The 23,295-nt window shown below is 44.7% G+C and overlaps 2 protein-coding genes across 33 annotated transcripts in view; one reads left to right on the forward strand and one right to left on the reverse strand.

Moving 5' to 3' along the window:
• Positions 1–23,295, forward strand: part of GATA5 (GATA binding protein 5) — a 2,064,317-nt gene that overhangs the window by 573,348 nt on the left and 1,467,674 nt on the right. For all 32 annotated transcript variants that reach the window (XR_011025213.1, XR_011025214.1, XR_011025210.1 and 29 more), the window contains one exon: positions 3,238–3,312. The gene's annotated coding sequence lies outside the window, so the exon portion shown is untranslated. The remainder of the gene's footprint in view (positions 1–3,237; positions 3,313–23,295) is intronic.
• NTSR1 (neurotensin receptor 1) overlaps positions 1–23,295 on the reverse strand; it is a 280,712-nt gene that overhangs the window by 146,246 nt on the left and 111,171 nt on the right. The window lies entirely within an intron of this gene.

The raw sequence follows: 23,295 nt of genomic DNA on the forward strand, positions 1-23,295 counted from the left end.
ACGGACCCCTGGAGCGGCGGCAACTAGTTGGAGAACTGGAAGCCGGTGGGACTACAGATACCATCACGCCCAGCTTGGCGGCGGGGGAGAGCCCGTGTATAAAACTCTGTGCCTGAAACTCATCAAAGGAAATGTGAGTGAATTTTAAAATAAAAAACGTGATTTTAGCAAAACAGTATTACGCTATGTGAGGCTTTCTTTGAGGTGCAAGTGAGGATAAGCTGTTATCGGCAAAGGTGACACCAGGATCCTGAAGGTCCTAGGACTCCTGGGCTTGTGCACGATTGACCTATCTAACAGAGGTCAATACGTCCAGTGAGTGTGATCTTTATCGGGTGTTTATGGTGGAGGCCACTGCTGAAAATACTGCAACAATTTAAGTGATCTGAAGGTTTATGGAAGGATGTGCGCCGAGCAGGAAACATAGTGACTTTGAGAGACTTGCCTAAGTCTGGTGAAAGCGCACTCAATGAACTCTTCCATTCAATAGCTATAGCGCTTTGAAATTTATGCAATAATCTCCACTGTTCAAACTACACAGGGGAGAAGGCATAGACTGAATCTATCGGAACAGATTGTGGTCTATAGCACAGACATTGTGTCACGAAGGAATTAGTCAGTGTTGGGTCTCCTGACTCTGTGTTTTATCAAGAAGCTTCTAGGCAGATTATATAAAACAAGTTCTGCAACTGACCTAGGATACATTTGCGCCTGAGCTGCAGCTTTACATCTCAAGGAGAAGGAGTTCATAAATTACTGCATTGTTTGTTCAAGATTACATCAAATGATTTTGATTTTTTTGCCTCTGAGGAAGCATCCATTATGAAGGCTGGGAAACGTCCGTCAGGCTATTTGATGCAATCTTTGTACTTCACCCTGACAGTTTTTTTTTAGGGTTAAGGATTGTCCTCATGTCATCTATGATGCTTTAAACCCTTTTGTTGATGTAATATTGTATAATTGACAATTATCTTCATTCCAATTTTTTGTTTAAAGAGACTCCGTAACAAAAATTGCATCCTGTTTTTTATCATCCTACAAGTTCCAAAAGCTATTCGAATGTGTTCTGGCTTACTGCAGCACGTTCTACTATCACCATCTCTGTAATAAATCAACTTATCTCTCTCTTGTCAGACTTGTCAGCCTGTCTCTGGAAGGCTGCCAAGTTCTTCAGTGTTGTGGTTCTATGATGCATCTCCCCCCTCCAGGCCCCTCTCTGCACACTGCCTGTGTATTATTTAGATTAGTGCAGCTTCTCTCTTCTCTCTTATCTTTTACAAGCTGGATAAATCCTCCTCTGAGCTGGCTGGGCTTTCACATACTGAGGAATTACATACAGGCAGAGCTGTCTGCACTCTGCAGGAAGAAATAGCCTGACACTTCAGTGGAAGATAGCTGCAGGGGGAAAGAAACACACAAATGATCTCTTGAGATTCAAAAGGATGGCTGTATACAGCCTGCTTGTGTATGGATGTATTTTCTATGTGTGGACATACTGTACATCAATCTACTTCCTGTTTTGGTGGCCATTTTGTTTGTTTATAAACAAACTTTTTAAAACTGTTTTTAACCACTTTTAATGCAGCGAGGAGCGGCGAAATTGTGACAGAGGGTAATAGGAGATGTCCCCTAACGCACTGGTATGTTTACTTTTGTGCGATTTTAACAATACAGATTCTCTTTAAGGTTCAAATCTGTCTAATGCCTGGAACCCACCATGCAATTTCTCACCAGATAGATGATCCAATAGATCATTTCTGACAGGTCCAATCTGATTTCCCATCGTTTTTCTATGGAAGTGATCAGAAATCGATAAGAAAAACAATCCGAAATCAGATCAGACCTGTCGCATTATGCCTGGTACACACCATGCAATTTCCCATCAGATAGATTGGTCAAACTGAATATTTTCGACAGGTCCAATCTGATTTCCGATTGTTTTTCTGATCACTTCTACACATGGTCCATTGTCTACACATGGTCCATTGTACCAGGCATTAGTCCATCCTAGAGTAAACAGGAAGTAGGCAGCACTGATGAGATAATCAGTTTCTGTGTATTCAGTGCACAATCTTATTGCCTGGTGCAAGACGGTGCATTGGATCTGCTGCAAAATAACCCTGTGATTTTCCTACTCCTTGATGTTTCTAATGTTATGCGCATACCTTAATGCCGCTGATTAGAACAGGGAAACATTAAAACCAAAGTGAAGCATCAGAGGGGGGAAATCATTCCTGATGCAGGTAATGGCAATCTGATTATTTCTCCAGATCAATTAGTAAATGAATGATTACCATTCCTATTAAAGACGACCGGCTGAGGCAAGCCACACTGACGTTGTACATCTCTGACCGTCTTAAATTCCTGCAGCAGAGAGTTCTGTATGGAGCTCACCATAACACATCACAGCGCCACGGAGGACGCTGGTGCTATATAAATCAATAATAATAATCAGAGCCGGTGCAAGGTCCTCCAGCACCCGAGGTTGAGACACCAAAGTGCGCCCCTCCATTGCTATCCATTGCTGATTGCTATCAGACTAAGAGGCGCCCCAGGGCCCCCAACACCTTAATCTCTAGTTATCAGGCTTGCAGTCGCTGCCATGTATCCCCTTTTCTTATTTCTCTCTGTATCAAACACAATAGGGGAATGATAGCTGAGTGAGTTGTGCACCCCCCTCCTACACTGTGCTCTGTGGCTGGAGCCTCTCTTATCTCTGCCTCGGCCCTGATAATAATCCCACTGCCACTTCTTATTGGCCAGTTTCTGCTAAGGCAGTGTTTCTCAACATCTTATTGCTATGTACCCCTTTTAAAACCAAACCCTGTACTCACCAAGTATCCCTAACATAGTAAACATTATCACATGTACCCCTTGACAAATATATATTTAATTGTTGTACATGATACTTGGTTCTAAGCAATTTCCAAGCATTGATGATTGTTTTTAATGAGCTAAAACACTAATTTGGTGTTGTTTATATAGGATTTATCATATTCTAAGACTCTAAATTTGTTATTCTTGATTAAGTATATCAAACCCGAGTACCCCCTGGAACCATCAGAAGTACCCCCTGGGGTACACGTACCACATGTTGAGAACCTAGGTGCTAGATGACTGCTTATCTGCTTATGTATTATATGTACCTACAAACAAACTGAATGTATTTCCCATTAAATCCAACAATGAATCCAACTAAACTGGCCATTTAATTCCTGCTCCCCATCCCCCTTTTAGTATGAAGACGACAAGAGTCCATGAATCCGGGAGGGTCTAAAGGACAATGAGCAGCCCCAGGACACTTCTAAAAAGGTAATGTGCTTCATTCATTCTATTTGTCCCCAGTCTAGCGATACATTCAAGTACAGTGACCAGATTTTTGAAGGCTCAACCTGGGACAGGGCGGTGGGGGGAGGGGGGGGGGGCATGGCCATGACATTCTATGGGCGGAGCTAACGTAATGATGTAACAGCGAGGCATAAGAAAGCAGTGTTTACGCCATGATGTGGTCAAAAGAGGATTCGCATCATGGGTGTGCAGAAACTGTGTGATGCTATTTAATAGTATACCGTAACCCCAAAGCAGCAAACATAGCCAACTACGACCATTAAATAATAAATGCAGCAACAGTTACCCCAGACACCACAAAATAAACGCAATGGGCAACATGTCAGCACAAAATAAACGTATTGCGGGCAACATGTCAGCACAAAATAAACGCAATGGGGGCAAACATGTCAGCACAAAATAAACGCAATGGGGGCAAACATGTCAGTACAAAATAAACGCATTGCGGGCAAACATGCCAGTACAAAATAAACGCATTGCGGGCAACATGTCAGCACAAAATAAACGCATTGCGGGCAACATGTCAGCACAAAATAAACGCATTGCGGGCAACATTTCAGCACAAAATAAACGCATTGCGGGCAAACATGTCAGTACAAAATAAACGCATTGCGGACAAACATGTCAGCACAAAATAAATGCAAGGCGGGCAAACATGTCAGCACAAAAACGCAATGGGGGCAAACATGTCAGCACAAAAACACAATGGGGGCAAACATGTCAGCATAAAATAAACGCAATGGGGCAAACATGTCAGCACAAAAACACAATGGGGCAAACATGTCAGCACAAATTAAATGCAATGGGGGCAAACATGTCAGCACAAAAACGCAATGGGGGCAAACATGTCAGCACAACTTAAATGCAATGGGGGCAAACATGTCAGCACAAAAACGCAATGGGGGCAAACATGTCAGCACAAAAACGCAATGGGGGCACATTTCACCTGGAAAAAAAAAGCATGTACTCACCTGACAGAAGTCCCCTCACGCAGCCAGCCTCTGGTGTGTGTGCAGCTCCTCCGGAGGATCCTCCTTCAATCTCCCGCTCTCCTCTCACAGGCAGAGCAGGGCTACGGCAAGATGGCGTCTGGAGGCGGAGCCCTATACTGGAGACACAAATAGTCTCCAGCACAGGGTTCCTTCTCCGGACGCCATCTTCCCGTAGCCCTGCTCTGCCTGTGCCTGCCGGAGCACAATGCAGGCTGCCGGAGCGGGGCTGCGGGGAATGAACTAGCACAGCGTCTATGAGACGCTGCGGCTAGTTCATGTACGGTGACCAGAGTCCCGAGGTCGGGACGTCCCGCTGCTGAAAGCGGGACTTTTCCCGGGACCTCATGCAGCCTGGGACAGCGCCCCGGAAGGCGGGACGCATCCCGTGTAAAGAGGGACGTATGGTCACCGTAATTCAAGGGAATCTAAAGTGAAATAAATGTGCCCAGTTTAACTTACCTGGCGCTTCTTCCAGCCCCCTGTAATCCTCCTGTTCCCTCGTGTCGTTCTGACCTGTTCTATTCAGCCGCTGTCCCCTCCGAAAGCTTCATGCATGGCCCAGGGCCCTCCAGTGGCTACGAGCATTCAGCACTTGCGCAGTTCGAAAAAAATGCAACTTCGCATGCGCAAGCAATCCACTTTGAAAGCTGCCTGCACAGCAACCTGTGACTGGCCCTGTCAGCCAGCTTTCGGAGGGGCACAGCAGCAGTCACTTTATGTTCCCTTTACAGTAGTGTTGGGCAAACTTGGCACTGTGCCATTTGGCGGGGTGAACCTGATTGGGCAAACTGCTTGTGTGCGGAATGCCAGCTGACCAGGGAACACGCAATTTAGTGTTCACTGATTCATGAGTTTGCAAGCCTTCCCTAAACAGCTGTAAAATATTACTAGTGTTTGCACGTAGTGTATGTTGTGCACGTAGTGCGCCCCGTGTTATGTACACAATGTTTGCTTTGCGCCTATAACTATTTATGGAACAAAATGTGCATAGCTACACATTATTAAATTCTGAGGATAACAGCGATCTTCTAGTATCACAGCACACAAAAACATCACTACCACTGCGCACATGACGGGTGTTATTCATACTCCAAAAATGACCTTTTGGAGATGTTTGATGAAGGAAGCATAGAACATTACCCCATACGCTCCCATCTTCCACATACAAATTCTATTTTGGGAGTAAAGAAAGCAATTTCAGCACCTATAGGGGATGAGCTGGCCAGCGATGCTTTTAAAACACAGCGTCTGACAGGGCGCTTTCATTAAAAGCTTTCTCTCTATTTGTTTTTGTCCAAAGAAAGATCTCTGTATGAATGATAAAATTACCACAGCTTGACAGTTTAATGAATATAAATATCACTCTCGCTAATGAGACGCATTTGTTAATCCCTCATCCAATAAATGAGATTCCCAACAAACACAAAAAACACACAATTCATACCACAGTTCCTAAGCACTGGAGTCTATATCTGGGGTGTGTATTCAGTTCATGCATACACAGGCTTCTGCTAGCGGTAAAGTTCCATTGCGGGGGTTTTAGCATTGTGTGATCTTGGAATGATGCTCAGACCAGGATTCAGAGCAGATGAGGCTAATGTGCAAGATCTGTAGGCATGGCCGGATTTGAGGCAAGGCCACAAAGGCCATGGCCTAGGGCACCAGGATGCAAGGGGCGGGCAGTAGGCTGGCACACTCAGGCAGTTAAACATCTAAGCCACAGCAGTCTTAAACCCAGTCAGCGGCCACCCTGTTTCACAGGGGCAAGCAGTGGAACACCCCCCAAGCCAAACACTGAATGGGGAAAGCACAGGACCAGAGAAGTACACAGGTTAGGGGAGCACAAGACCATGGTAAGAAACGGGACAGGGAGAGTGCACAGGAAGGGGCAGTTGAGGGTGGGTGGGTTTGGTGACAGTGGGGCTTGGATAGTAAAATGTCCAAATCCAGCCCTGCCTGCAGGCATCCTTTCAATAATTTCCACACACACACACATATAATGACTTTTCCGATTGGTTCCGGTATACCAAGCAGTAACGTTTGGCACAACAGGTATTGTCGTGTCTTGCAGCACCACAGACCACAATATAAATCTGTGCCTACAGGGCACTGGGGTGTTTCAAGTTTGGCACGGATATTAATAAGTGTTCAGCTGCTACTGTAGCCAAACACACATTTGGCACTAGTGATAGCATTACAGTGTCCGGCTACATTATAGCTGAACTTACATGTGGCATGGGTGATTGCTTACGCATACCGGCAGGAAGGTTAGTGTTAGGTGTATCGGTGGGAACGTCAGTGGTAGGCATATTAGTAGGATGGTTAGTGGTAGGTGTATAGGTGGGAATGTTAGTGGTTAATGGTTTAGAACGGGGATCCCCAACCTGTGGTCCGCGGCCCACTGGTGGTCCGCGGGACGCTCCCAGTTGGGCCGCAGGACTGTCCTCTCCCCCCCCCTTCCCCGCGGCCGCCGCTGTTATTACCTTAGCAGCGGCCACTCTCCCCTCCCCAGCGCATGTATTTATTCAAGCAGCTTATCTCCCGGCTGCTCTGTGTGATGCGGCAGGAAGCAGGGCTTGGTTCCCATAGTAACGGCGATACACATCACCGCTACAGGAAGCCGCTGCCCTGCTTCCTGCCGCATCACACAGAGCAGCCAGGAGATAATCTGCTTGAATAAATACATGCGCTGGAGAGGGGAGAGCGGCCGCTGTTAAGGTAATAACAGCGGCGGGGACGGGCGGGGGGTACCACCTACCCATACTGGGGCACTATACTGGCTATACTGGGGCACTATACTAGCTATACTGGGGCACTATACTTGCTATCCTGGGGCACTATACTGGCTGTACTGGGGCACTATACTGGGGCACTATACTGGCTATACTGGGGCACTATACTGGGGCACTATACTAGCTATACTGGGGCACTATACTGGCTATCCTGGGGCACTATACAGGCTGTACTGGGGCACTATACTGGGGCACTATACTGGCTATACTGGGGCACTATACTGGGGCACTATACTAGCTATACTGGGGCACTATAATGGCTATACTGGGGCACTATACTGGGGCACTATACTGGGGCACTATACTGGGGCACTATACTAGCTATACTGGGGCACTATACTAGCTATACTTGGGCACTATACTGGCTATACTGGGGCACTATACTGGCTATACTGGGGCACTATACTGGGGCACTATAGTGGCTATACTGGGGCACTATACTGGATACTGGCTATACTGGAGCACTATACTGGCTATACTGGGGCACTATACTGGCTATACTGGGGCACTATACTAGCTATACTGGGGCACTATACTAGCTATAATGGGGCATTATACTGGCTATACTGGGGCACTATACTGGCTATGCTGGGGCACTATACTAGCTATACTGGGGCACTATACTAGCTATACTGGGGAACTATACTGGCTATACTGGGCACTATACTAGCCATTCTGTGGCGACTAAACTCCCTATACTGGGGCAACTATGCTAGCTATGCCACTGCACCCTCGCCAGCAACCCCCCCGTAACCCACTCCACTGTTCACTAGGACGCGCACCCAACGTCCACACACACCCGCCCCCATACACACATACACACACACACACTGTACACACACACACACACACACACACACACTGTACACACACACACACACACACACACACACACACACACACACACACACACTGTACACACTGTACACACACACACACACACACACACACTGTACACACACACACACACACACACTGTACACACACACACACTGTACACAGACACACACACACACATACACTGTACACACACACACACATACACACACACACACACACACACACACACACGTACACACACACGGTCATCAGCTTTGCTTGCAGCACTTGTTTAACACAGAGGCCTGTTGCTAGCTATCGGCAGCTAAGGATTGATAAATGTGTACATTAAATATAAATGATGTGTTCCACACCATTACCTGTGGGTCATGTATGTTAAAGGGAGACCACTGAAGCAGAACCAGATGGGTTGCGGTTATAAAATGTTCCCAGCACCAAAATGAAGGGGAGACGGATCCGGGTCCCATGGCAGAAGCATGGTCAATTTCATAAGTCAAGTCTCCTGACCCAGCAGCATTAACATGCTAGAGCTATCCGGCTGTGTCATTACCACTGGAAATTAGATTACAAGCTTACTGATCTCCAGATATTGCCTAGCCAGCCACACCATCATCCCCCTGCAAATGAAGATGCTAAATTATTGAAAGTGCCTGTGCACGCTTTCACCGCCATAATTACAGCATCTTCACGGTAATGTCTGGTGAAAAATGATGGCCACTCTTGTATGAGCAGTGCATGCTGGGAGGCAGCTTGTCCTTAATGCCTTCTCTTTTCCAGAAGAAATAAGCCATTTAATTCTCTTCTGCAATAAGCTCTGATTTTGTTATGAGGCTGAAAACTTATAATGCAGCTTGGTAATATGATGCAAACAGAGGCAGATAAATCAACCACTGACATTAATATCGATACGCTAACAGCTTCAAGCACTGCTTTGGGATTATTTAATAAAAGTCAAGCATAGGATGGACATAACTGTAAGAATGCTGGAGAGATGGAGAAATCCAGTGGCTTAGCAGTAGGGGATGCAGAGGTTGTGACTGCACCAGGGCCCCTGCACTAGAGGGGCTCACTAGGGACCCACCTTCAGCCATCTTATTAGCTTTTCATTGGTGCTTTATTGGTAATAATCACCTCTATATGGGCATGATTCACAAAGCTTTTTCACCTGTTTTCCTCTGTTCACACCTTATCTGAGTTACATTTTTAAGCTCCAAAAGAGCAGAAATATAATTAAGGTAAGAATAGTAATATTGAAATGAAGTTAATCAGGAACAACTTACTTTGGGTGATTATTTTGCTTGTAAATATGCTGAAAGGTTATTTTTATAAATTAGGTGATACAGAACTCATTTATGAGAAGTTTTGGGAACTGAGACTATGTGCATTGAATAGTGGTAATCAACAAGCTGTTTCCTCACTCCGATTACACTCTGCAGCTGTCCTTGGAAGGTTTTGGGGCTCAATATCGAGTGCTTGGGGCCCCATGTAAAACTCGCACTGGGGCCCCAAGCTCTTTAGTTATGACACTGGAGAAATAGATAGATAGATAGATAGATAGATAGATACCAATAGCTTCCTATAGACTTCCATGTCAGCACTTTTCCATGGCTGCTCTCTTAAAGCAAACCAGAGACAAGTAAAATTAAAAGTCGTATACAAAACCTGGGGCTTCCTTCAGCCCCATCCGCACGGATCGCTCCCACACCGCCGTCCTCAGTTTTCTCCAGCTCTAACTTCGGCATTCGTGGCCAGTCTGAGCATACACAGTACGCTCCCTCCGTCTCTCTCCAGCGGAGAATAGCACTGCGCTTGCGTCGACCAGCCGAAGTTATGGGACCCAGTACCGGAGCTGGAGAAAACGGAGGGCGGCAGGGTGGGAGCGATCTGTGCGGAAGCCCCAGGTATGTATAAAAGTTTTAAGTTTACTCGTCTCTGGTACACTGTAAAGTGTACCTGTCAACGTGATATGTGACATGATAAACATGTATGTACAGTACAAAACATATTAATGACCAGGCTGTTTTACTTGTTTGATTTTGCTGCCTGAAAGAGTTCATTTCTAGGCATGGAAGTGACAGCTTCTGTCTTGTCGGTACCTTGTCAGCCATAAAAGTTTTCCTGGCAGAATACAACTTCTGAGGGCAGGGAGAGAAAAAATACATGAACTATTGACCTTTTTTTTTTAACTCGGGGACACTTAATAGGCTACCACTGATTAGAGACCGTAAAACATTTAACCTACTTTGTAAATGTTTTAATATAAAAACAAACCTGGGTTACTTAAATATATATATACAGTGATGTGAAGAACTATTTGCTCCCTTCCTGATTTCTTATTCTTTTGCATGTTGGTCACATTTAAAGAGACTCCGTAACAAAAATTGCATCCTTTTTTTTATCATCCTACAAGTTCCAAAAGCTATTCTAATGTGTTCTGGCTTACTGCAGCACATTCTACTATCACCATCTCTGTAATAAATCAATGTATCTTTCCCCTGTCAGACTTGTCAGCCTGTGTCTGGAAGGCTGCCAAGTTCTTCAGTGTTGTGGTTCTGCTATGAACTCCCCCTTCCAGGCCCATCTATGCACACTGCCTGTGTATTATTTATTTAGGGCAGCTTCTCTCTTCTCTCTTCTCTTTTACAAGCTGGATAAATCGTCTTCTGAGCTGGCTGGGCTTTCACATACTGAGGAATTACAAACAAGGGCAAAGCTGTTTGCAGGAAGAAACGAGCAGCCTGAAACTTCAGTGCATGAGAACAGGGGGAAAGAAACACACAAATGATCTCTTGAGATTCAAAAGGAAGGGTGTATGCAGCCTGATTGTGTATGGATGTATTTTCTATGTGTGGACATACTGTACATCAACCTACTTCCTGGTTTGGTGGCCATTTTGTTTGTTTATAAACAAACTTTTTAAAACTGTTTTTAACCACTTTTAATGCGGCGAGGAGCGGCGAAATTGTGTCAGAGGGTAATAGGAGATGTCCCCTAACGCACTGGTATGTTTACTTTTGTGCGATTTTAACAATACAGATTCTCTTTAAACGTTTCTGCTCATCAAAAACCGTTAACTATTAGTCAAAGATAACATAATTGAACACAAAATGCAGTTTTAAATGATGGTTTTTATTTATTGAGAAAAAAAAAATCCAAATCTACATGGCCCTGTGTGAAAAAGTGATTGCCCCCCCTTGTTAAAAAATAACTTACCTGTGGTTTATCACACCTGAGTTCAATTTCTGATTACTGCCACACCTGTTTCAATCAAGAAATCACTTAAATAGGAGCCATCTGACACAGAGAAGTAGACCAAAAGCACCTCAAAAGCTAGACATCATGCCAAGATCCAAAGAAATTCAGGAACAAATGAGAACAAAAGTAATTGAGATCTATCAGTCTGGTAAAGGTTATAAAGCCATTTCTAAAGCTTTAGGACTCCAGCGAACCACAGTGAGAGCCATTATCCACAAATGGCAAAAACATGAAACAGTGATGAACCTTCCCAGGAGTGGCCGGCCAACCAAAATTACCCCAAGAGCGCAGAGAAAACTCATCCGAGAGGCCACAAAAGACCCCAGGACAACATCTAAAGAACTGCAGGCCTCACTTGCCTCAATTAAGGTCAGTGTTCACGACTCCACCATAAGAAAGAGACTGGGCAAAAACGGCCTGCATGGCAGATATCCAAGGCGCAAACCACTTTTAAGCAAAAAGAACATTAAGGCTCGTCTCAATTTTGCTAAAAAAAATCTCAATGATTGCCAAGACTTTTGGGAAAATACCTTGTGGACCGACGAGTCAAAAGTTGAACTTTTTGGAAGGTGCGTGTCCCGTTACATCTGACGTAGAAGTAACACAGCATTTCAGCAAAAGAACATCATACCAACAGTGAAATATGGTGGTGGTGGTAGTGTGATGGTTTGGGGTTGTTTTGCTGCTTCAGGACAAGGAAATGCTTGCTTTGATAGATGGAACCATGAATTCTACTGTCTACCAAAAAATCCGGAAGGAGAATGTCCGGTCATCTGTTCGTCAACTCAAGCTGAAGCGATCTTGGGTGCTGCAGCAGGAGAATGACCCAAAACACACCAGCAAATCCACCTATGAATGGCTGAAGAAAAACAAAATGAAGACTTTGGAGTGGCCTAGTCAAAGTCCTGACCTGAATCCTATTGAGATGTTGTGGCATGACCTTAAAAAGGCGGTTCATGCTAGAAAACCCTCAAATAAAGCTGAATTACAACAATTCTGCAAAGATGAGTGGGACAAAATTCCTCCAGAGCGCTGTAAAAGACTCGTTGCAAGTTATCACAAACACTTGATTGCAGTTATTGCTGCTAAGGGTGGTCCAACCAGTTATTAGGTTCAGGGGGCAATTTCTTTTTCACACAGGGCCATGTAGGTTTTGAGGTTGTTTTCTCACTAAATAATAAAAACCATCATTAAAAACTGCATTTTGTGTTCAATTATGTTATCTTTGACAAACTTGCAAAATAATAAGAAATCAGGAAGGGGGCAAATAGTTTCTCCCATCACTATATATATATATATATATATATATATATATATATATATGTATATGTATATATTATATATACTCGTATGTAGCCCCCCCCCCCCCTCCTCCTCACAGTGATGCTTTGCCTAAGCTAATGTGGAATCCTCCCCCCAGAGCAATCTTGGATACCGGGTATATTTTGTAATGGCTTCGGGTCTCTCATTAAACAACAAACATTCAGCAGTGATAGGGGTTGATTACTCACGCTATTTCCACGGCGTGCAGCTCATTACATTTAAGGAACGCTGTGGAAATATCGCGAGTAACAGGAGGTTACTCACGCTATTTTCTTTAGTGAATCAACCACATAACCTGACAGGACTTAACATGTCGCCCCCTGTGATAAATTTCAGAAGGTTGCTCATCGCTCATGCTGCAAGGTGTGGGATGCTCAGGCTATGGAAGAAAGAGATTGCACTGTGCCCATAAAACACACCTCTTCCACTAGTCTGGTCTGCCCTATCCTGTTACCAGATCTCACTGCTGGGGACTGTAGTGAAGCGGCGCAGGTGCAGATGTGTGATATCGGGGAGGCAGAGAAGGAGGTAAATAAGATACAAGGGCGGGCCAGACAGGTGAAAGAGGTGTGTTTTATGGGCACAGCACAATCTATTCTACCATACCGCTCGGATAAACAGGTAGACAAGGAGAGCTGACCAATCCGCTTGGAGACAGGTAGAGCTGACCAATCCAACCAGTCAATCACCTGTATACTGTTAATATATACTGGGTACCACATACAGTACAGCACCAGTATCTGCTTATACATAACACCAGTATATGATTTTTTTTTTTATTTTTATTTGGTGTGCGTTGGAAGAGGGGTAGTCTTATACAGTGAGTATATCCCAAACTCTATATTTTAACTAAAAAAGTTGGAAAGTCGTCTTATACGCCCAGTCGTCTTATACGCCGGAATATACGGTAGGCATAACTTGTGGGCTTCTATTTTAACTTCAGGGGCCTTTAACACTGGGGCGGTGCGGTATTTCACCGCAAGGCAATGAAAGTCTATGGGAACTTTCATACTGACGCTGTGCATCGCAATACAATGGAAGTGACATTTGGGACGCATACCCGGCACTAGGAAAAATCTACGTTACCACGCAGTTCTGCGTTGACCTGCAGCAATGTGCGGCGGCCCGGAAGTCATGTAAGTCAATGGCGACGCATTTATGTGTGAAAACCCAAGTTTTACATGTTGCTCATGCGCAGAAGCACATTTTTAGCAGTACGCTTCCACGTACGTGATCGCTTCGGCCACAGGAAGTGAGTATCACTTCCGGGTCGGCCGGCTGTCAGATGGGGATTACTGCTTACTAACGTGGTTAACCCCTGAAGGCCTGTATTTGGCGGTGCGGTATAAAACCGGCCTCAAAGATATGCATACGGTGCTGATATTCCAACCCTCCTGAAATGGTTCTTCTTTTGGCAGCGAAGTTCTGTGTCTTCAGCTGATGCTATAAAGCTGGCTCTTCTCAAATGACTGCTGTGTTTATGCAACAAATGCCAGTTGGTACTCTGTGATAAATGATGGTTGTGATACTTTATTCTAAGTGGTTGCAGAACTCAACTGTTCTAGTTCTGTTCTCAGCAATATTAAACCCGTGTGTGTGGAAGATTTAGTGTGAGATAAACAGATATAATGCCAGTAAAATATCAATTATAATGATTGAATAAAAGGATTATTTTACTCGACCCACATGGGTGGTTCAGTACATGTTCTCCATAAAGCTTCTGTCCTCTATAAGGCTGGGTTCCCAACTGAGCCGAACCTGCAACAGCCAGCAGGAGTGGACAGTGTAGTGTTTGCTCCGATGGTCCGCTGTGGTCTAGAATGATAGCTGCTAGGCCCGAAAGATAAATCGAATTTAAACCGAAATCGTGATCACCAAGATCACAATTTCGGAATCGTCAAAGCAGCAATTATCCCGATCACGTAATTTCCACATGGGGATGTTTGAAGAAGTGGCTTCAAACTTCCCTAAAGTCCCGGCGCGTGCGGCCCGCAGTATCAGCAGCGTTGGACATACCTTCCGCACGAGTCTAACGTTGTACGTCCACTATCCCCGGCTCTTGTGCTTGGCAAAACTCCAGGTTCTTGTATGTCACATGACATAAAGGAAGCATTCCGTGCATTAGAGCCTGCAGGAGGTTGGATAGACGGGCATCGCTGGACTTGTGCTTGAAGCTATGTCCAGAACTGATGCAGCTTGGAGGACAGAGGAGACAGAGTGGGCACAGAGAGAGCGGGCACAGAGGGGGCACACAGAGAGACACAGAGGAGGCACACAGAGAGACAGAGAGAGTGGGAACAGAGACACAAAGGAGGCAAGAGAGAGACCCAGAGGAGTCATAAAGAGGCAAAGGGGCACAAAGAGAGACAGGGGGACAGAGGGGGAAGAAAGCTTGATTTGAAGGAAATCGTGAATCGAATCGAAATCGCAATTTCAGACAGAAATCACTCAATTCAATTTTTTCCTAAAATCGTTCAGGCCTAATAGCTGGCTAAAACTAAATTCTGACAAAACCAAGGTTCTTGTTATCAAAGAAAAGCGCTCAACAGCAAAGCAGCTCCAGTCCCAGCCAGCACCACTAAGGATAGCTCAGATCTGACCAACTAGGACTTTTTGCGCAGCCTGGGTGTAATGATTGATGAGGAATTAAACTTCAGGACTCAAATCTCAGCTGTTGTGAAACATTCCCTCTTTCACCTAAGAAACTTTTAAAAAATTAAGCACCTCATACCTCCAGCAGATCTTCCAACCCTAGTTCACATCAAGGCTGGACTACAGCAATGTTATCTATACAGGCCTTACAAACAAAGACCTGCAGCTAGTACCGAATGCCGCTGCAAGGCTGTTAATTAGCCAACCTCACCATTGCCACATAACAACAACCCTTTGCTCACTATACTGGCTACAGATAAAATTGAGAATTCTATTTAATAAAGGGAAGGTCCAAGCAAAAAAAAAAATGAGTTTCACTTACCTGGGGCTTCTACCAGCCCCATGCAGCCATCCTGTGCCCTCGTAGTCACTCACTGCTGCTCCATTCCCCCGCTGGCAGCTTTCTGACCTCGGAGGTCAGGGCCGAATTGCGTACATTTTTACACATTCCCGCTAGTGCAGGAACATTAACGCATACATTTTTACGCGTTAGTGGTGCAACGCGTAAATTTTTGTTCCTGCACTAGCTGGAATGCGTAAAAATGTATGCAATGTGTCCCTGACCTCCGAGGTCAGAAAACTGCCAGCGGGGGACTGGAGCAGCAGTGAGTGACTACAAGGGCACAGGATGGCTACATGGGGCTGGTAGAAGCCCCAGGTAAGTTAAACTCATTTTTTTTTTTTTGCTTGGACCTTCCCTTTAAGATTGGCTTATTGACATTCAAATCCTTACACAATCTGGGCCCTGGATACCTGAAGGACTAGTTGCAACTGCATCACACCCCCCACAATCTTAGCTCAAAAGGATCTAATAATTTGGTTTTCCCCAGAGTCCACCTTAGAACCTTTGGAGTCAGAGCCTTCTGTCATGCTGCCCCTAGACTTTGGAACTCGCTGCCACACCCAATCAAGATAGCTCCATCCCTGGAAGCATTTAAGTCCAAACTGAAAACCCACCTGTTTTGTCTGGCATTTCCGAACACCTGACTATTTCCTCTGTAACACAGTCCAGCCTGCAGCCCTGTATTGAGCTAAGACATAACTACCGTATGCACTATGTGCCCTATGGGAGAAAAACGCTTTACAAATGTTATTGTATCATTGTATTGTATTCGTTGGAGCTTAGGGCAGATATGTTTTCACCAGAGTGTGTTTCGATTGCTGCAGTGGATGCAGTGGATGAGTTGGTGCATCCCATGCAGGGTCTTGTTAGAAGTATAGTGCAGATGCATTACTCTGCTAAAGCATAGCGCATATTGTACACACCCTTCAAAGGAAATCAAAGCTTAAAGTGTGTACAAGCCTGAATCTGTTCAGAAAAGAATCTATTGCCTGCCCACACACCGTAGACAGTTTTCCATTAGATTTAATCAAGAAATCTGTTGGAAATCATCCTAGCGCTGTCACCGCCGCCTGCTGGGCCACCCTGCACCCCGTGTAATGTGTCCCTCCCCGTGTAATGCAAGTCATTCTCTTCCAGGGCCGGGCCGAGGCAGAGGCGAGAGATACTCCAGCCTCAAGGCGAAGTGTAGGAGGGGGCGCATACTTCACTCAGCTATCATTCCCATCACCCTCCTCCCTCCCAATAACATCACACACCATAATACTGTGCAAGGCCGAGGCACAGGTGAGAGAGGCTCCAGCCTCAGGGCGCAGTGTACGAGGGGGCGCACAACTCACTCAGCTATCATTCCCATCACCCTCCTCCCTCCCAATAACATCACACACCATAATACTGTACAAGGCCGAGGCAGAGGTGAGAGAGGCTCCAGCCTCAGGGCGCAGTGTAGGAGGGGACGCACAACTCACTCAGCTATCATTCCCATCACCCTCCTCCCTCCCAATAACATCACACACCATAATACTGTACAGGGCCGAGGCAGAGGTGAGAGAGGCTCCAGCCTCAGGGTGCAGTGTAGGAGGGGACGCACAACTCACTCAGCTATCATTCCCATCACCCTCCTCCCTCCCAATAACATCACACACCATAATACTGTACAGGGCAGAGGCAGAGGTGAGAGAGGCTCCAGCCTCAGGGTGCAGTGTAGGAGGGGACGCACAACTCACTCAGCTATCATTCCCATCACCCTCCTCCCTCTCAATAACATCACACACCATAATACTGTACAGGGCCAAGGCAGAGGCGAGAGATGCTCCAGCCTCAGGGCGCAGTGTAGGAGGTGGGTGCACAACTCACTCAGCTATCATTCTACTATTGTGTTTGAAGCAGAGAGAAATAAGAAAAGGGGATACATGGCAGTGACTGCAAGCCAGATATCTAGAGATAAAGGTATTGGGCACCCAGGGGCGCATCTTAGTCTAGTAGCAATTAGTGTGTGACGACTGGGATGGGAGGGATGGGGGGGCACACTTTGGTGTCTCAGCCTTGGGTGCTGGAGGACCTTGTCCCAGCTCTGCTCTCTTCATAATGCTGAGTCTGTCAACCTTCAAGATAAGTTTCGATTGATTCCCTCATGAAATAATCGTACCTGAGCTGATTTTTTTGTTGATTTGCCCTAGTTCTTATTTAAAATACCACCTAAGTGGGTGGTCAGTGAAGCAACACCTATAGTTATTTAGTGAATGCCTGGAGCACCACTTTAAAAAGCTTTTAAAATAGTGTGAGATATAGTAGAATGCAGTAAATTATCCAGGATACCCACTTTTATGGTAATGTTCCTGTTTCCAGCATCAGAAACACTGCTACTGTATATCTATATATTGCTGTATATTGCTATGTAGCCCCGTCCTCCCAGTGATGCTTAGCCTAGGCTGTAGATATGCAGAATTATCCCACTCCCCTCTGAGCATCCTGGGAGACTAGGTATATTTTCTATTGGCTAAAAGAGACTCTGTACTTAAAAAAAGCCCTCTGGGGATACTTACCTGGGGAGGGGGAAGTCTCAGGGTCCTGTCCCCTGCAGCTGCGGGGAATCCAGCCATGTCTCCGCCGAAACCTTCCCTGACAAGCGAGGATTTATTTACCTCTCCGCTATCCTGCTCTTCGTTTGGATAAGTCGGAAATAGCCGAACCCGATCATATCGGTCAGGTTTGGCTATTTCCACCTTGCAGGAACAGAGAGCTGCTAGTGCGTCTGCGCAGGATCGCAGTAGGTAAATATTTACCTTGCCGCGGTTTCGGGGGGGGGGGGTTCAGCGCTGGATTACTGGGACACCGGAGGACGGGGGAAGCCTGGTTAGGATCCAGAGGCTTCCCCTCCTGAGGTAAGTATGCCCCAGAGGGCTTTTTTTATTACAGATTTTCTTTAAGTACTCTCAGCAAACAAACATTCCACAGAGCTGCACCTGCCAGGACTAATGATGTCACCACCTGTGATAAATGTCAGAATGTAAATCAGAGGAAAGATTTTACAATGGGCAACACTGAGTCAATAATCTATAAATTAATATTGTATACAAAAAAAGCAATTTTATTCATTACTTCATTTTCACTACAGTTCCTTATTGTTCACTAGAGCTTTATAGCAGACCTGAACTCAGAATGTCCTCTCTGCTCTAAAAGATGCACAACAGCATAATAACCTTTAAACAAAAAAAAATATATTTGTTACAGCTGATACAGAACCTAAAATAACTCTGCATTGTGTCTACTTCCCGATTCATGGAAGCAGACATGTTGTTAACATCCTGTGCTTTTAAATGAGCTTATCTGCCATGGCAGTCAGCTGAGACAGCTTACTGATCAAATTACAACTTGTGATTAGACACAAATGAGGGGGAGTTAGACAGGCTTAACTCTCTAAATACATACAGGGTGTTTTTCTCTCTGTTTTCCTTCTGTCCTCTGCAAGAGTTCAGGTACACTTTAATATATTGTGTAATAACCCAGCTCAATATTGGGTATCCACGTGTTGCAGTCCAAATAGCTGATATATCTTCCCGTCATGGCCTTCTTCATGGGATGTCAATATAGCCCATAGTAATGAAAAGGGCAGAATGATGTACCAGTATTTCCTGTCATATTAGTCTCAGCACACATTGTATGATGTATTTCCTTTCATGTTAGTCTCAGCACACATTGAATGATGTATTTCCTGTCATATTAGTCTCAGCACACATTGGGCTTGATTCACAAAGCGGTGCTAACTGTTAGCACGCCTGTGAAAACCCCCTTAGCACGTCTAAACAAACTTTTCGCGCATAAAACTTTACGCGCGTACTGCACAGAGCGCAGGGCGCTCCGCGCAAAGTGCCCATTAAAGCCTATGGGACTTAGCGCGCGTAAAACTTTGCGCGCGTAAAACTTTACGTTTAAGTTAGCGCGCGATCTGATTGAGAAATCCGGTGCTAACCTACTTAACACCCCGGTTAGCGCGTCTAAAGACTTTAGACGTGCTAAGTAGGTTAGCACCGCTTTGTGAATCAAGCCCCTTGTATGATGTATTTCCTTTCATATTAGTCTCAGCACACATTGAATGATGTATTTCCTGTCCTGTTAATATCAGCACACATTAAATGATGTATTTTCTGTCCTGTTAATATCAGCACACATTGATTTTCCTGCAGTGAACATGGATAACATATGAACACATCCGTGTGCCACGTAAAATTATCGATAATATGGGATTTAAGAGGGCCATAATCTTCTCAGGAACATAAAACTGAACTCTATAGAGATTAGGTAATTGAACTTGACATACAATCACATTAAAAACTACACAGCAGATTATCGAACCTATAGATCAAATGCTAATAAAAGGAACGTGAGTTGTGTTTTCTGCACGTTTATATTTTGAGCGATTATTCTGATATTCATCTGGGGGTAATTTCCTTGCACCATCATGTGAATTATTTACTGGCTTCCTTCCTGTGACATAATTCTGTGGTTATACGTCATATGTACTTTTGCATCTAGTGGGAAACTGGAAATCAGGAAATGCAGTCAGAATTGCAAACTATATGTTTGCATTAAACATCAAAGGACAACTATCAAAGTTAACTAAAATTGTAAATTCCACACATATATTTCCAGTAATTACTAGCAAATAACAATACAAAGGTTTCTTTTTTTTTTTTTTTTTATATTTTCATTTTTTATGTAAAGAAAATATGACATTTACAGAGAACAGTTTTTACTGTAGGATTACCATGGGACTTTGTCCAGCACATCCAGCATACAGAGACGGCGCAGTGTAAAGTAAACAGAGTTTACAGTCAGGAAGAGCTTATTCTGAATGCATGCAAGTACAGGAATAAAGTATAGGTCCTTCTCTTCAGACCCTTTCTCTGTAGCTGAAAAAACTCTCAGTTAATCGCATATGATCTGTGAGAAAGCAGTGTGTGTGGGCAGGGCAGAAATAAACAGCATTTTTTATTTCTGTAAAACAGTATATCATTACTCTGTGAATAGTGCCAGAGAAGTGTTACCTATCTACATGGTACAGCTCTGACTTCTATGCCAACTTTGTTACAAAATGCTGATACACAAGGTATTCCTTTCACACAGGCTGTGGGACTTCTGAAAAACTTTCTATTGTTACTGCCTAAAGCTCTTAAGGTGCGTGGAGTTTACAGAATGACAGTTTCTTTGGAAGGTCCTCTTTAAGGTCCCATTTGCAGTAGGGCGGAATTCGCCCGAATCTGCAGCGTTTCCCGGCAGGCGAGTCGGGCAGGTAAACGCTTCCTATTCCCTTATGCCTCGCCAACCAAATCACACTGTGGTGCGATTCTGGTTGGCATGTTGCAGTTTCTCGCGGCAAGCCCGAAAATAACTATGACCATGCATGCCACGGCTAAGCAATTTATCCAAGGGTATTACAGCAGCACGTAGTGGAAATAAGCCGAAATCACAATCATTGTGCTGCATTGTAAAGCTCTGTATACACCAGGGGTATACAATCCCTTTGGAAACAATGCTGTGCCAATGCTGTGCAGACAGGTCACCAGCCGCCAGGCTAGCGACATATCTGTTGCTATGAAGGAGGGCAGAAGGAGAATGCGCAGCACATGACGGAGCAGATTCCCGAATCTTTAGCAGACATACTGGAGTCTCTCATGGTTTGGTCGGTGGTCTTTATTGGCAGAGTTCATTCATGTAGCTATAGGCACAGAACACAGGTATCTTATGTCATTTAAACATTCAGTAAAATTCACTTACCCTTAAAGCAAACTTGTGTGTTACTAAAGGAAAAAGAGTAGATACCTACCTTGGTAGAGGGAAGTCGCTGGATCTCCCAGAGGATTTCCCTGTATATATAATAATATTTTTTTTATGGTGCAATACCTTTAATTCAGTTTGCAAATTGCAAAAGAAAGGCACATACAAAATCGTCACATGCCCAATGTTCCACTCCTCGGATGTCAACTGTGGCCAGTGGGAAACATCAACAAGGGTACACTGGAGGTCTGGAGTACATGCAAGCTCTGTTGACACCGCAGTGTGTCTTTACCAAGTCAGTTCCTGACTGGCAGGAGCATGGTGCTCTGTTTGTTGGCTTCACCCTGCTCCCACATTTCCCCTGGCGCCGTTTTTACATGTATGCGATCAGTTGATCAGTGTGAACATTTTTAAAGTAGGCTGGAGACCGGAAGACCATGGAGAGAAATCAGAGAATACAGTGCTAGAGAAGGTGGAATGACACTCTGCAGCCTCACAGCCCGGCACAGGAATGTGTAGTCCCAAGTGTAAGGATTTGGCTGGGAAACCTTTACTTACTTCCTCTGTGAATTTATCTGCTCTACTAGAGCTGCCATAGAAACCATCACCACCTGCTTTACAACGGGAAGTCTAAGGGGGGGAAAAGCTGCCTGGAGTGTGAGGTGCAGGAGATGGATGTAATTAATACCTTATCCTCCTAACACACGTTAAACATGCCTTTAATCACTTTATCACCGGCAAGGTTACAGGTCATATTGATTTCTTGTACTGTGTGAACTGAGTTATAAATAAAACTGGAAACTAATTATGAAGCCTGCCAGAGCTCCCCCTATTGACTGATAATGATATCTGCAGGGGAAAGGGTACCCACTAAACAAGCTCATCACATAGGAGCAGCCACTATAAGAAAGGCATGGAATGGCAACCATTGTATTGCAGCCTATATACTGGCCTGGATTTCATCAATTATGTACTGCTCATAATAACATGATGGGCAATGTTTACATTTTGGAGGGCAGTGGTTTGTATTAAAATGCATACTTACCTGTGTAAATTGACTTTCATCTAGGCTCCACCCTATCTTCTTATTTCTGCTGCAATTGGAAAAAAATTCCTGTCCACTGACTCAGCTCTATCATTCTTTGGTCTTCCAAGATAACTGAAGGCACCAGGAAATGATTAATACTGGCTGTGAAATGAATTAATGTTGATTGATCTTTTTCATGTGCCTGCAGGTCAGAACTTTACTGCTGGCAGGGATTTAAAAAAAAAAAAAAAACCAGTTACCATTTGACACATTTGTGGACACTTGGATACCGCAGCAGCAGAGAAAGAGCAACCCACAGGTGTCATTAACCTTTCCTCTTATCAGGTCACTGAAGCTGAAATGGCAGTACTGTCCAAAGGCCTGTCATTTTGCCCTGCAAAGCCCATAGACAAGATTGCACTCTGTGGTGATATGGAACAATTCTTCAGGAAGCTACGTCTCAAGGAACACTACTATGACAAGGAATCTTGCAACACTACTGATAATGAGCCAACACACACTAGATCCACAAAAAAACGCGGATGGACCCCTGCAGCTGGAAAAAATCCTACCCTGGACAAATACATCAACAAATTTAGACGCCAAATCTCTGACAGGGTTCTGAATAAAGGAAAAACACTGGCTCATAACATAACATTGCAAGAGCAACAAGCTATCACATCCCTTAAGGAGAATAAGGACATTATTATTAAGCCAGCGGATAAAGGGGGTGCCATAGTCATCATGAACACCGATGACTATATCCAGGAGGCACAAAGACAGTTGTCTAACACCATGCACTATGCCAAATTACAGGAGGACCCAACAAAAAGGTACAGGATGGCACTCAATAGGATGGTAAAGAAATTGCCCGTAAACACCAGGCTTCATGTACAGACTCTTATCCCGGAAAAGCCGAGAACCGCCTGCTTTTACATGCTTCCCAAA

The sequence above is a fragment of the Hyperolius riggenbachi genome, chromosome 12 (assembly GCF_040937935.1).
Source record: "Hyperolius riggenbachi isolate aHypRig1 chromosome 12, aHypRig1.pri, whole genome shotgun sequence".
Classification (NCBI taxonomy): Eukaryota; Metazoa; Chordata; class Amphibia; order Anura; family Hyperoliidae; genus Hyperolius; species Hyperolius riggenbachi.